The 15,518-nt window shown below is 41.4% G+C and overlaps 1 protein-coding gene across 2 annotated transcripts in view; it reads right to left on the bottom strand.

Annotated features, from left to right (window-relative positions):
* CFAP47 (cilia and flagella associated protein 47) overlaps window positions 1–15,518 on the bottom strand; it is a 348,805-nt gene that overhangs the window by 67,247 nt on the left and 266,040 nt on the right. The window lies entirely within an intron of this gene.

Genomic DNA, 15,518 nt, shown 5'->3' with positions numbered 1-15,518 from the left:
AAAAGTCAGCAGCATATGGCTCAAAGTGATAATTCTCAGAAACCAGGACCTCCCTACACCACTAATACCAATCTAAGCTCAAAAGTAGCATTTCTGGTATGAGAATCCCCCATTCAGCCTCCTCTTTATTGCTCTTTCGACATCATGGCAAAAGCATAGAGGCCATCCACCCTTTGCTTGCATTCCCCAGATTAGTTTTCTTGGAAGCCCTAAAGCTACAGTAAACTTTGCCCAAAACAAGAAGAGTTTGGTGGGGCTGGGACAGCCTTGTCTGTCCTGCTGCCATGACAGACCAAGGTCTTAGACCTTCTTATCTGAAATGTGGGTGACTTCACATTAACTTGAGAGGATGCTTCATCCATTTGAATATGGGATCTAGGGAATGTGAGCAAGTATAGAGGGAAGGAGGCAAAAAGCCAACCCTGCTATAGCCATACTCCCCAGTACAGCTCCCAGTCAGAAAAGCATTAATAGCTCCACAGCCTCAAATGCCAGAGGGTTTCAGAGTCACAGCAGAGGACTGGATAACATTTAATGATATGTTAAATTTTCTACCATTATCATGCACCTTCAACAAGTAAGTCCTTTAGCCTGTAGCCAGTGTACCTCTGTCTTTTTAGATCTTGTGAGACTGCAAGGTCTTTGGGGTAGAAATTTTATCTCCATGGTAAAATATCCTGTACATTTTAACATATGATTTAAAAATAATTATATGGCCAAAGGACTTCAGTGTCCTCTTAGCTGCACACATTTAGAACTGCTAAGTTTTAACTGGCATTTTTCAAATCAGAATTTAATCCACACTTCACATTCCTATTCTGGGAAAGTTTAAGGGCTATTGCAGAAAAGTATGGCTAGTTAATTATGAATCTAATTGTCACATAGGAAAAAGGGACACTACACACCTTTTGGCTGATTAAGACAAATAACACTGCAAGGGAGAGCAACAAACTTGTAATAAAGGGGAGGGCAATGGGTGCAAGGTTAGGTCTCTAGCAGCCTCTGGTGGCTGTTCAAATAGAGATTTATTATTTTTTATGTTCATGGTTATGCAAAGGTTTTTTGTTTTTTTTTCCAATTTTGATTTCATGCAGTAATATGAACAACTTTTGTGTTATGAAAAAAGTGTCTTTGCTTGTAAACTCTTTGGTTATCTCTGAAAGTCTATTGTTGGAAGCTTTTTAATAGAAGAGGTCACCTAAATACATTGGTTAAGCTAGCAGCATCTAGGTGAGAGGTAGTCATGGTAAGTGACTAATTACAAAGGTTCATTCAAATGGTTTTGAGCACAGATTTTTGGGTTGACTATTATCAATGTAAGCTATATCAACACACTACCTTGTAAATTAACAGTCCTGCCCTTTAATTTTATTGAATAATATTGTTTCATAGTAGCAGTAGATTCCTATAGTATGATTTATCAGCTTTATGTCTCATGTCACCCCAGTGATTCCTATAGTATGATTTATCAGCTTTACAGGCAGTAGATTCCTATAGTATGATTTATCAGCTTTATGTTTCATGTCACCCCTGGAAAATGCAGTAATTTTTGTCAGGCTGTATTTCTTAAACATTGCAGCTGTCATCCACTGCAACTGCTGCAGTAAAGACTGCAAACTACTAACACTTGCAGCTCCCTATTTTCACAGACTCCTAATTTTCTAGCGCAGTCTCGTTTTAGTAGTCAAATTTTCCATGTTAGGTCTATGAACACAGGAGTGAGTGTCTGGAACAGAACACCCCATTAAGATATTTTTTCCAAGGAAAAGACCCTAGAGAAGGTTACAACACTCTTTTGTGCACATAAACTGATCCAAGTGTTTAGACACATAATTGCTTGCACAAAACTCTGCCTGTGACTCCTGTGTACTGCCCCAACACGTTCACACTGCTGCACTGCTCATTTCAAGGGAAATTAGAAAGGTGAAAGTCTGTTCACTTAAACAGTGCCTTTCTGTATCTTGGAATATCATCAAGATCCTACCTTGAGTGGAATGCATGCAGGGCTGGGTCAAGGCAATGTGGCAAGGGTCATGTCCTTTTCATCTTAGCCCTAAAACCTAATCCTAACACGTGGTCTAATTCCTCCTCTGTCCTCTAAAAGAGGCATATGTCACTCCTCCTTACAAACTGAATTTGTTCTGCTCTACCCAGATATAAAGAGTGGCTCATGTTTTGTTGACTAAGTCAACCTGACCTCACAGTTAGATATTTATAATCAATGTATTTCAATGAATGCTTTTCCCTAAAACTGTACATCAGATGATTAACAAAGAAGTCTTTAAGGACTTCCTAAAATATCATCTTCTGATCTGTTTTTTTTCTTTGCCTCCAAAGATAGGGTATTTTTAAAAGTGGCCAAGCATTTCAAACTGACCTTTTCTTTACATTCATGGGTCATTGAACGGTAAGCCTTTCAGACAATCCTAAAAATGCTTGTTTATAAAGCAGTAAAGTTGTGTCACTTAGAAAACATGCATTCTATATGAATAGAAGAAAGCCATGTGTGATTTTAAATAGGAACCATAAATTCAAATTTACCTGCTGATGTATGTTCTTAAAATTTCTGCTAACATAGATCAATATGGCAAAAAACATCATTAGAACAAGTCAGGAAGATTAGAGCTCTGCAACATAGAGCTAGAGAGACTCAAACCTCCCTTTCTGTAACGTGGCCCAAGAGGAATTCCACTCTACAGAGCAGTTTGGCATTTATCAAATCTTTCACAAGATTGTAACAGCAGGTGTAGAACCACAATGAGACAGAAGCAACCTTTAGCATCCCAGATTAGAAGAAAATGACCTGCCTGGTTTTAGGTTGGAAGTGTTTAGCCTATGGGCATGCCTGCAGCATCACTGCAACAGCACGTGGAAGGAAAAGCTTGGAATATTATCCTGTGGCTGACATATTTATTAAAGGAACTTTCCTTTTTAGACACTGGTGGAGGATGAGATTTCCAGTAAGAGTCTGTAATGAGTTTTACGTGCACAAGGTCACCCTGTGTGCTGTGCAGTGCTGGAGAATTAAGGGCAGTGGTGTTTGCACAGGGAGGAAGGACAGTGAAATTCTAGCAGAGATCTTTGGGCAGGACAAAGGCCAGAGTTAGCACCAGCTGTGTGCCTGAAAGAAACCATTATTTTAAGAGCTACTGAAGTACTTTATTCTTACTAATCTAGGTGATATAATGGGGATCTATGGTGATCTAGCAGTCAAAATCTTACAAGAAAACCACTAATCCTACACCTTACTCCCAGTCACACAACTTGTCTGTCATTGTTCTGCTTCCCAAAGCTATTTTTATTATTGCCTAGAGCCTATGTAAAATTATTTTCTGCTTCTTTTGTTTCTTTAAAGAAGGAAAGGTAGACACCACTGACTTCTCAGTCCTATTAATGGTTTGTCCAATGGACGATATGAAACCATTGTTTAAAATATGTATCTGCATAGGAGCATTTTGTTTTGAAACAGCTTGATTTTAAGTGTGGCCTGAGAAAAGAGCCTTAGCAATTAAATATTATGGAGCACAATGGTGGGAACAACTAAATTACATTTTCTTGACAGGAAAAATTTTCATCAAAAGCATGTTTACCCACTCAAAATACAAGCTAGAAGTGTGAAAACCACTTGCAGGCAGCTGTGGGTGTTGTAAAGATCTATGCACAAAGGACCTGCTCTCGTTGCAGCGTTGTCCTGCCAGCCACTGAAATCACTGCTCAGGGAAGCAGCCCCTCCAGAAGACTGTCACAAAAGGCCTCGCTGTGCAAGCAAACATGAGCAAGCTTGTCTGCTCTGCCATCTGTTACTGAGACCTGCTGTGACTGCTGAATCATTCGCTTCTCTCAGCTTATTTGAGGTTCTTAGCTGGCATCTTCAGAAAGGAGGGCTTGCTCGTCTCTCTGTCTTGGCTCGGGGTGTGAGTGAGGATTACAAAATGGCATTTTCTGTCACAGTCAGACTGGAAGAGAGATACAAGAAGACAAATGTGTCAAGCCTTGGTTGTTGAAAGTTTGGGACAGAGAAAGAAGAGACTGAATTTAATGTGAATCTTAATCTTGAAGAAGAGGGGAAACAGGAGCAAGAGTTGAAAGGCTCCAGCCTGCTGTTCTGCAGGCAGAGAGAGGAAAATCTAAGCAGCAGCTGATTGAGACAGCTGAGTAAAGAGGCTACAAGGTAAAAATAGCAGCAGGTTGTCAATTAATCTGCCAGTGTTTGGCATGAGTGAGAAAACAGCACGAGGCTTTGGGAGAAGCCGAGTCAGGAGTCAGGAATGCTGTGTGGGGAAGGGAAGCTCTGCTGTGAGCCATGAGCAGGAGCTCGCAGAGGAGGAGCAGGCTGGGGGCTGGGCTTCTACGCTCAGATTTAAGTCTGGAGAGACAACCCAAGTCTCACTTTATCACAACTTCAAATTGAATATTTGTGTGAAAGGGACCCTTTTATCACTGAGATATCCACAGTTATTTTATGCACTTCCTTAGAAGGGACACTTGCAGATTTCTGAAGTGCCCTCACGAGCACAGTCTGTCTACCCCAAGGAACAGGGATGTCACCTGCCACTGCCCCACCACAGCCACTGAAACACATCACTTCTAAACGAGATGTGTAGCACAGGAGGTGCTAAACCCCCTGGAGTACTGTCGGTGCCATAGGGCTGGGTGTCATGGATTTTTTTGTAAATGCTTTTGCTCATTGAGTAATGACTACAGTGCACAGGCATATCTGATGGATGGCCTGCTCAGCATGCTGATGGGCCAAGGATGGAGCTCTATGTTTTGTTTGTTCTTTCCTGAATGCCAATGCTAGTGAAGGGTTTTGCAGCGAGAGTCTCAAGCTGTTTATTTACGCAGTCAGAATAACATAAATATTTTGAAGTGTGGCTCAAACCAGCCTTCAGCAGAGACAGTAGACAGGCTCAGCAGAAAAAGCTTGGTATGAGCAACTAGGGTGTCATCTGTGATTGACTCCAATTGCAGCTGCTGTGAACTGGGGCATTTGAACCCGTGATCTTAATTGTGCTGCACACATTCTTGGATAAAAAGTGCTATAAAAATGCCAGGAGTAGCTATTCTGTATTTTTAATAGTATTTTATCTGTATCTTTTCACTCTCCCTGTTCCTGAACTACCTGAGGTGAAAAAGTCAGCCAGTGCCTGTTCAGAGGAAAAGGTACAGCTGTGGTTGTTGTTAAGCTCAAGTTTGTCATTTCAGAACAGGAGGCAGGGATGGAGTGGGCAGGTCACTTCCTAAGCCTGCAGCTCTGCACAGGCACTGCCTTTGAGGCTCAGTGCTCTCTAATTCACTGTGCAGCAGTCTGGCTCACATTGGCTCTGTACCAGCTTCTCTAAACCCCCCACTGGAGCAGAGCCAGCCTGGCACCAACACTGGCTTCTGGGTTGGTAGGGAATGTGGGTACCCACCCACAGCACAACATCCACAGATGAGAGCTGGGCATTGCAATCCCCTGTTCTGCAGCAGGCAGAAACGGCTCTCAGAAAAGAGGCCCTGACCCCCAGGCAGGGGGGTCTGACAGAATGAATTTGGGCACACCTCAGGAAAGCAACTATCCCAGTGCTGCCAGACATTCTGCACCAGTGCTGAGGACTGGGCTCAGAAGCTCAGAAGGAAAGCAGCAGCATCCCCCAGTACCACAGCTCAGCCTGCAGGCAGGGCATGTTTAGCTCCATGAGCACAACTCTGCTCCTGGCTTGGGACAGCTCCCCTGGTACCACCAGCTCTGGCAGCAGCTCTGCTCTGCCCATGACTTCTGTCAGCCAGGACGTGGGGACTGGCTTAGCAGGGGTCTCCTCCATTCATGCAAACCCATCCATCCTACTCCTTTGGGAGATGGATTCATTTCTGCTGTTTAAAAGGCAGAAGCAAAAGCAGGCTGTGCTGGGCTGTGAAGATGGACAGCTTTTTAGAGATATCTGTAATAACAAAATCCATTTCACCCAAAACAGCTGAGACACTGTGGCCAAGCAAGAGGCTAGCAAGGCAGATGGTCCCCACCCTTCAGACACCTTGCAGCACAGAGCAGGGGAGCACATTTCTCTAGTCCAGAGATCAAAGCAGTTTTCACCTCTCCTTGAGATTTTATTCCATGGCCATTTAAGAGCTGGGCCAAGTGGCATCATTTGCAAGCACATGCCTTTGCTGTTTAGGGATCCAGCCCAGAGGTGTGGAGAGCTTGCCTTAGGTTGGCTGTCAGAGTGACAGGCTCTCCCTTCCTGGCTGTGCCCAGCTGCCTTCACAGGAGAGCTCATCTACTGGTGGGGTGTCTCCTGAACTTGACAGAGAACATTCTGCAGCAGACAGCAATCAGTGGCCAAGTTATCCCAAAACATTGAGCTCTGATACCCAAAATCCTTGCAGCACTGAAGGGAGTGCTCACTACATTTGTGTATTCTGGCTGTCTCATGGGCTGTGTACAAAAACTAGAGAGATTTAAGTGTTAAGCATTTCAGTAATTAAGCAAAAATCACACTTTTATTCACTGGCTTGTTGCAACAATCTCAAAAAAGAGTTCTTCCTATCTCTTACTCGTCCTTATGGAAGACCTATAATGTGAAACTTGAGCTATTTCTATTTCATATTAATTAGGAGAAGTACCAAATGCAGAGAAAAGATGCCTTGCTCAGAGCTTAGAGATGTTGGGAGGGGAATGGTCCCAGACACGCAATTATCTCCATGACACAAATACCCTGTTAGAAACCTTTCATCACCAATGTATTAGGATCAGCTGCCCTCATAACCACTAACTATATCACTACCTGTTACATCAAGGGTACATATGGAGTGGCTGCTCAACTATTAAAATTGGTGTGGCCACCATGGCTTAAAATCTAGAAGTTTTGGGTGCATTTCAGAGCACATCTTTGTCTTGAACTTTGAGAGCTGCAGTGTCCATGATCCCTGTTCAACCCTGAATAAAGACTCATGCAAAGATGTGCCAGAAAGATGAGGGCCTCAGCTGGTGTTAAATTACCAGTGCAGAGTGCCCCATCTGCCACTGAAATACAGCTGCATGGTGCAAAGTGACAAGCACTTGGTGGCTGCTTCCTCTCAGAGGTGTCCACAGGATTTCAATCCCAAAAAAAAAAAAATAAATAAAAAAAAAAAAAAAAAAAAAAAAAAAAAAAAAATCTGTCCTGTCCACATGGCTATAATTCATTGGCCATTAATCTCCCAGTGTTTACATGTTGATTCCTCCAGAGCCTAATCTTAGCCTGTAGCTGTCAAGCCACTGCTTGGAGAAAAAACAGGACTGATCCTGCACTTGCAAGGACTCTCTCAGTGTGTAGGCAATAAACAAGTGTGAGGCCATATGTCAGACATGTCAAGTCATAAGAACTGTGTCATTTTTACCAGCTTCCCACATGTCTGCCTTGACATCCAAAGGCATCCTCACAGCAGTTCTTCCTCTGCTTCACTTGTAGGTGCCACTTAACAGGGACTGAAGAGGAAGAGCTTCCAGCTCTACCCCATTTATCTCCTTCACAATCAGGCACTTAACTAAAACACGGAGGCTTGCAGGTTTTTTTCTGATAAGGAGAAATTGATGATGAAAAGGGCATCTGTGACATGAAATCCAATTTTCCTGAAGACAACAGGAGAGAGGATATAGGTACTCACTCCCTGTTTCAGCCAGAACTCCCATCCCCAAGGATTCACTCCACATTGCCCAGCCAACCAAACTCTGATATCAGCATTTGCCATTTCATGCTTTTACTTCATGAGTGGTGTCAAGGAAGGCTCAGACTAGATATTTGGGAAAATTTCTTCACCAAAAGGGAAGCCAAGCATCCCAATAGGCTGCACCTGGGCAGTTGATTTACCATCCCTAGAGGTATTTCAAAGACCTGTGGATGTGGCACTCACAGACAAGGTTTAGTGGCACTGTTGGGTTAATGAGTCCAACCTAAATAATTTTGTGATTCTCGATGGTTTATGGGCTTTTCTCAGGCAGGTATGCCTTTAGTGTGAAAACTCTTACACAGAGTAATGGTGACACTGCATAAAATAAAGGTTTTTTACAGTTACTTAATAAATTAAGGATAATGGTTCTTCCTGACCCCTGAGCTCCAGTTTTAACAGGTTTCCCATTTGCAGTCAGGTGTTGGTCAGTCATTTGAGCTCAGTAGTTTCATCCCAGCTTGTACATGAGACAAATTACTCCACAGCAGCCTGTATTGCCTCACTGGGGTTTTGTAGGAGGGAACCACATATGCACAACCCTTTTATGCCTCCCTGTTCTCAGAACTCTTCCACTTTTTTTCCTCAGCCTCTTCAGAAAACTAGTTTGGTTTTGCTTTCTTAATTTAAAATTTCAGTTCTTTCAAAAGGGAAAATATTCAGGGATTCTGAGGGGGAAAGTGGGCAGATACCTGTTAAGTCTCCCGGCTCAGACCTGTCTTTTTTCTATGTTGCTGGTTAGTTTGCAAGCTGAACAATTGTATTTTAGATGCTTGGAAACATATCTAGTTTGCCAGAAGAGCTGATCAGCATGGCTCTACATGTGACCTAGTGCTTTTCCCAGCAGCAAAAATCAGGTGTAGCTCAGGCTCCTTCTTAAAACATACATGACCTGTGTCACCAAAGGTGTTTTACCAACAAGCAAAATGTAATTATCACTTTTCCAAAGCTGAAATGCTTCTTTGGCATCGTTTGACCTTCTAATGAGAATAAATATGTTACTAAACATTGCATTCTTTGGAGATAAGAGTCAAAATATTAAGCACTTGCTGGTGAGCATAAATTAAGCACTTGCAAAGGGGGTGTCTCTACTCTTACGGTGTTATTTTTTTCTTATGTGACACTGAAAAGTGAATCACTCATCAAATCCTACAGAAATCTGGGTACTGAATTCTGACAAACTCTAGGGTGGTTTCATTTCTTTCCTCTAGTGCGAAACCATACCTGTGCTCTGCACACCCACCCAAGCAGAAACTACTACAAGATGACTCCAGGCATCCTCTCCAGCACCCACAGCTGATGGTCCTCTTCACTGGGCACATTAATTATTTGCTAGAGTAATTAACTGGAAGCCATATAATCAATGCCAGATGTTTTAGAGTTGTTTCATGTTGGATTGCAACAGCTACTGGGTTCCCAAGCTTATAATCCTGAATGTTTTTCCCAGGGAAGGCCAAACTCTTCATCATCCAGTCAGAGCCCTCCATCAGCAGCTGCTCGTATTCTTCCAGCCCAAAGCTGGGGAGGTATGACCTCACCAGCCCCACACCCCACTGCTGGCTGGACTTGGGTGAGATTGGAAACTGCTGTTAACTTTCTATTTCCCTGTGCATCTTCCTCAAGGAGATGTTTCTGCCTTGGGAAGAAGCATTGAACTATGTCAGAGTTGGTGTATTTACATGCTAATGTTTAGATCCATGTGACATTTATAAAGGAGAACAGTGAGGGATGGAAGGAGGTACTTGTGTCAGTACTGTGGTGGCTTTCTGGGGAGAAAGCTCTGTGGCTTCTTCAGGTTCTACTAAACATTGCAGAGTGGAGATGTCTCTTTTTTCACTTATTGAAATTATGATCATTATCTGCTCATGAGTTCAACACCAGGTTTGTGGTTTTTTTTGTTTTTTTTTTTTTTTTTAAATGTTACCTTCAGACTATATTAAAAATGGTAAATTTTCACTGGTCTTGAACTACTTTTCATAGACATAATTATATAGTGTGCCAAGATATGGCCTTGCTAATTTTATCCTGATATGGGCTTTAATTATGTTGTATACTTACCACAAATTAACCAAATGCAGTGGAATTTTGCTGGGGAACTGATTTCTTCTTAACATCCTGACTGTCTATAGCCCATCAAAGACATTGATAGAAGTTTATCAGATACAGGTGTGTTTGATTTAATGGAGAGGGGAGCATTTGTTCTTTTAATTGTGTCTCTTCAACATTGTGAATGCAGTGTGGTTTCTTTAGAGCCAGCAGCTGTTGGTGTCACACTGTTAATGTGCTTTCCCTCTCACAAGCCATTTGTTCTTGCACCCTCATCCTTCCTGGCTCTCCTCACTGGCCTCCTCCCCACCAAACACTCTCTCAATCTATTTTTATGGAAATGCCATGGCATTGCACTGCATTTAAGGAATATTCTGTCTTTACTTTACAGACAGAATTACAACACTCCTCTCAAGGTACTGTTCCTTGGTGATACGGTTTTTATGTTGTTTCTATCAGTTCTATTTGAACTGTTTGGTATTTATTTCTTGTTATTGTTAGACTATTTCTTGGGCTGATTTTCCTTGATGGACTTCTGGGATCTGCACTGGTCCTTCCCCTAGTTTTACCATAATTTTTCATACTTATTACATTGTGACAGAGACACTTGTCATAGGATTGACAGTCCTGGCAGATGTCTGTGACTGGCTCAAGTGTTCCTCAACACCTGCTGAATTTTTTCCTCCTGTTTCTACTTTAAATAATCCCCCATAACCTTGTCAGCTTTCTGTGCCAGTTGATTTGTACTACTTTCTTTAAGGTAGAACTATTCCTCACTTAAAAATTTTTCTCTTCCCAAATAATTCTAGTAAGGCCCTTACATTCATGTTTTTTCTTCTTCATGCTGCTTTTAATTCATTAATTCAGACACCAGTAATCTATCTGATTTGGTTATTTATCCTCTCTGTTAATAATCAAGTGATTTATTTTCTTTTACATTTTGAAAAGTGATAGGAACTGCACCCAACCATCATTCTCAATGCATTAGATAATAAGTAAAATCTTCCAAAAGCAACATCACAATTCACTATCAGCTATCATGAACAAGCTAAGTAAGCTAAATGCAAATTTCCTCTTTGTAATTTATTCCTTTTAACACAAACCTGGGGAAATGTGCAGAGATAATTTGCAGCTTACTCTGAAAGTTATGGATTATATCAGTCCATGAACTGATTATATTTAAAGCTATGGGACCCCCACTGGCAATATCCCCCAGCTGTTCCTTCTTATTTACAGCAGCACAGCTCTGGCTTCAGCACTGCAGCTGATCTGGGCAGCTGAAGCCTCACAGCACAAGGGGAGAGTGAGGGGGAGGGAACTCCAGGCAGCTCCAGTGCTCCTTTCGTCCTCCATGGTCCGAGGGAGGAGCATGGGGATGTCCCAATTCCAGCCACCTCCCACCCTGGAACTCGGGCACTTTGTCTTCTGTGACCTGCAAATGACCAAACAATTCTTACAGATGTTGAACCCCTAATTAATGACATTTTTTAATGAGCTAATCCAATGTTTCTGCAGCTGATTTGTGTTTCAGTACAGTGACATGCCATCTAGCAATTAATTCCTTATAGGGCAGTGATCACAGCCACTGTGTCTAGATACTGTCCTCTAACTGAAAGGAAGGTTCCTTAGAAAATATTTCTATGCAATAAGATTTCTTTGCCATGAGGATTTACTTAATTTTGTAGCTCTGAGTTCGCTTGTCTGTGTCTCCCCTTCACACTATCTACTCTGTGTAATTTAGATTCAGGTTCAATAGGAAGGAACTGCTTCAAAATGAATAACTGGTAGCTGAGCACAAGAAAGCTCAGATCTAGGCAGGATAGCCTTGTTATTGGTTTGATGTTGCCTTTTTAATTACCTTTTATTATTGTTTGTTTACTTATTTTTTAAATAGCAAATATTAGGACAGAAGTAAGGCAACAATAAATGGAATGGAAGTACCAATTAACACTCGCCATGCGGCTGCATGGCTCAGAAAAGCATTTTAAAGTCAAAAGTTTTCAATGCATTTGAAAAGTTTTGAATCATATTTGAATGCAACAGTTCATGCCAGGAGCAATGCAAGGCTGCTGAGTCAGTGCTGTTCACATATTTACTATGTATTTGACCCAAAACTCACAGGTATGCTCTGAACTCAGAAGCACACATCTGACTGCCTGCACATTCAGCTTGACTTTCCAAGTGCAGAGTTACACAAATACAAGTTTATTTTGCATTCCAAGGAATAAAAATAATCACGATTTTATTTTTACTTAATATGTATATTTGTTAACTCTGTAATATGCCACACGCTTCAGAAAGCTATTCCTAAATGGAGTTAGTGTGCTGGCAGTACAGTTTGTTGACATAGTGGATTTGGATTTGTTTTCTCCATTGATATTAAACAGTCAACAATGTTTCAGATTGTTGACAGGAGTCCCCAGTACACTAAATGCTGTATCCCAGGTATCAGTCAGGATATTTATGGGGGAATTGACTGATTGTCCATCTCTGGAGTTCTGAGGAGAGACACAGACCTGCTGGTGTGAGTCTGGAGAAGGGCCATAGAAACGATCAGAGGAATGAAACATTTCTCAGGTATGGAAGGGCTGAGGAGCTGGTGTTGTTCCACATGGAAAAGGCTCCAGGGAGATCTTACTGAAGCCTTCCAATACTTAAAGGGCATTTACATGAAAGATGGGGACAGACTTTTTAATAGGGCCTGTTGCAATAGGACAAAGAGTAATGGTTTTAAACGAAAAGAGATTTAGACTAGATAAAGGGAAGAAATCTTTTACAAAGAGGGTGGTGAAACACCAGAACAGGCTGTCCAGAGAGGTGGCAGATCACTGTATCTGGAAACATTCAAGGTCAGGTTAAATGGGGCTGTGAGCAAACTGATCGAGTTGAAGATGTCCCTGATCATCGAAGGGGATTAGATGACCTTTAAATGTCCCTTCCAACCCAAACTGTCCTATGATTCTATGATACTTAAACCTAAACAATATTAGAAAAATGGATACTATACTCATCAAGAATGTGGAAGTTTCACACCTCACCCTGAAGTCTGTTTGTTTATTAATAGATCATCAGGAATCTTCCTTTTCATAGGCTAGTTTACGCTTCTTTTAGAGAAGCGTGTGAGTGGAGAAAATTGTTTCTTATGTATTTTTTTCTTTTTTTTGGTTGTTGTTTTGTTTGGGTTTGTTTTGGGTTTTTTGTTTGTTTGTTTTTTCTTTTTGAATGACAATTGCAGGTTTTATTGATTTGCAATGTATATTTTGCACTTCAGTGTTATATATATGAAAACACTGAGGAGTGGGAGAGGTGAAGTCAGGACACAGCCACCCTTCCCACCCCACACTGACAATGTCAGGCCAATGCTGTGGGCTACAGCAAAGGCACCCTTGGATACCTGTTCCAGTGAATGGGAAAACCGGGCCTTCCATTTTTGTAGAGATTGGTGAATTGGATCTATACATTTAATAAACGGAAGGATTTTACTTTGTTGCTTTACCCTTCTTGATACCTCTGATTTTATTTTTCCACTTAAGACTTGGGCTAGACTGGTTTGTTGGCATCTGCTGTGTACTACTATGGTGGGATGAGCAGTGAGTTGCCAAGTTTTCCACTGACAGGTTTATTTAATTTTTTTTACCAGGAGAAGCTGGGTACTTTGAAGAAGGGAGGTTAATCATGTAATAATGAGGGAAATAGAAGGTCAAAGACAGTCCTTGCCCCATATGTCTTTAGTTCCCTAGTCACCAAGCAGTGATTTTTAGACACATTTCTGTGCAGTGACCTTGGCATCAATTCCTGCCACGACTTCACCACATTGGCATCATGTCATGGTCTCAAAATGTAAAATATCCTTCTACAGGAAATCTGACACCAATATTACAATAACTGCAGTAAACTGTAGAAAAATATGTTTCATGACAGTGGAAGCAGAAAAGCTGGTAGATAAATTGGATTCCTTTTTAGATGAATATTCTATGGATCAGTAGGTTTATTCAGAGTTACTTAAAAAGCAGTTAACATTCCATTAGCAACAAACTGTGATCTGTGTCAGCAGTAAAGCACTGTTCAGTCATTTATTTTAGAATGAGCAGTCGCTGCAGGGAGAAATAAAATTATGAAATGCCTCAGAAGCAAATAAATAGTAAGGCAAAGCCAGGGATTTTCTCTCTTATTCTAAATATTAAGCCTTCCTCCTAGGAATATCTATTGCAGTCTATTCATATACAGCAATTCTTTCCCTGATGATTGCAATGTTCAGGGTGAGTCAGAACTTTCTATATCTTCTCCTAGTTTGGGTTTGTGATCAAAGAGGAAAAAAGTGCATGCTCAGATTTGGCTGCTGCTATGGTATTTCACCAAAGTAAGAGCATTGTTGGTTCAGCATTTTGTCCTCTGCTAACCTGGCTTCAGTCCCAAAGAGCTGCATGGAAAGAATCCCTTTCCTTGCAGAAGGAAAGGATAGGGCACCGTGCCCCCGAGGGCTCTTTAGCTGATCATGATTGCCTCCTGTGCTTAAAGCAGCCTTTATCTCCCATTCTCCTGACTCACACAAAACCTGCACTGGCACAGAAGTTAATGTTTGACTCCTATTATTTTCGATGGGCAGTTTTGATACTTCCAAACCTTTTTATATCTTGTGAGAGAGATCAGGTATAAAACAACCTTCAAGTGTCACGGTGAAGCCAGACATGAATAGAACAAGCATTACTGAAATTTGTGCAAAACCCTCTCCAAGCTGAGCTGCTAATGGCAGCCATCCTAAAGACATCTCCACATTACCCTGGTGTCATTCTCCTGTGTGCATTGTGCCAAATAAAGCTCAGCCAAACATCAAACAATTAGAAGGCCGATTGCTTTGTACTGCTTTGAAGCCATTGCTCTGGCTGTACAATGCTGAAACCTGCCCACGGCAGATTGTCCCCACTACTGGACATGTCAGATAAAACCAGGAGATCAACAGCTGCAAAAGCTCCACTGTATTTTAACAAATTTAAACGTAGACCTCATTCCCAAAGTAACAAATTCTGTGCTACACAATAATGTTGCCTAAGGTTTTAGTTCCTTGTTTTAATTACCCTGTTAGATGGATCATTACAGTGAGGCATCGAGAGAGAAGGGAGGAAGAAATATAAATAAGCACATGGTGACTACACTGGTTAGACAATCAGCATTTCTGCTAAGCCACTAACAAGAGATGCACAGCTGACTCGTGTGTGGCATGTGAGACTATGATTAAAACATTTGGCCATAAATGCCATAGTGACTTTGAAAAACTTCTTGTGTTTTATGAATTAGGTATTTCTATAAATCAAAATATATAACTGGGGTCAGTAGAAGTAATTCTAGATCACTAATTGATATTAGCATTGAGAAATTAGGAGGTATTAGTTACAGTAATAACCAGTACCTCCTCATTTCCCTGAGATTCTGCTGTGCTTACACAGATTAATGTGAGGAGAAAAACTCCTTTTTTTTAATCCTTTTCAGAAGAAAAGGATCCTGATGAGTGTTTTAATGTGGAGAAACAAAGTTTTGCGTTTTTTCCCTACCAGTTTCTGATAGTGGCTGTTCTGATGTGGCATGAGGGCACAGAAATCATTGTGAGGGCATCTTCAGAAGCCATAACTTGAGGCTGTGTTCATTCTCTCCCATTGCCTTTTAAGATTACGATAATGAATAGTAATTTAGAATGAATTCAAAGCTAAATGATTTGGGCTGCTTTTTTCCAGACCTGAGCCCTGACTGCAACAGTTGTGTTTAGGTCTATCATCTACAAGAGCTGA

Source organism: Vidua macroura, chromosome 2 (genome assembly GCF_024509145.1).
Source record: "Vidua macroura isolate BioBank_ID:100142 chromosome 2, ASM2450914v1, whole genome shotgun sequence".
In the NCBI taxonomy this organism is placed as follows: domain Eukaryota; kingdom Metazoa; phylum Chordata; class Aves; order Passeriformes; family Viduidae; genus Vidua; species Vidua macroura.
The sequence above is the reverse complement of the archived record's forward strand: the minus strand, read 5'-3'. Positions and strand labels throughout refer to the sequence as shown.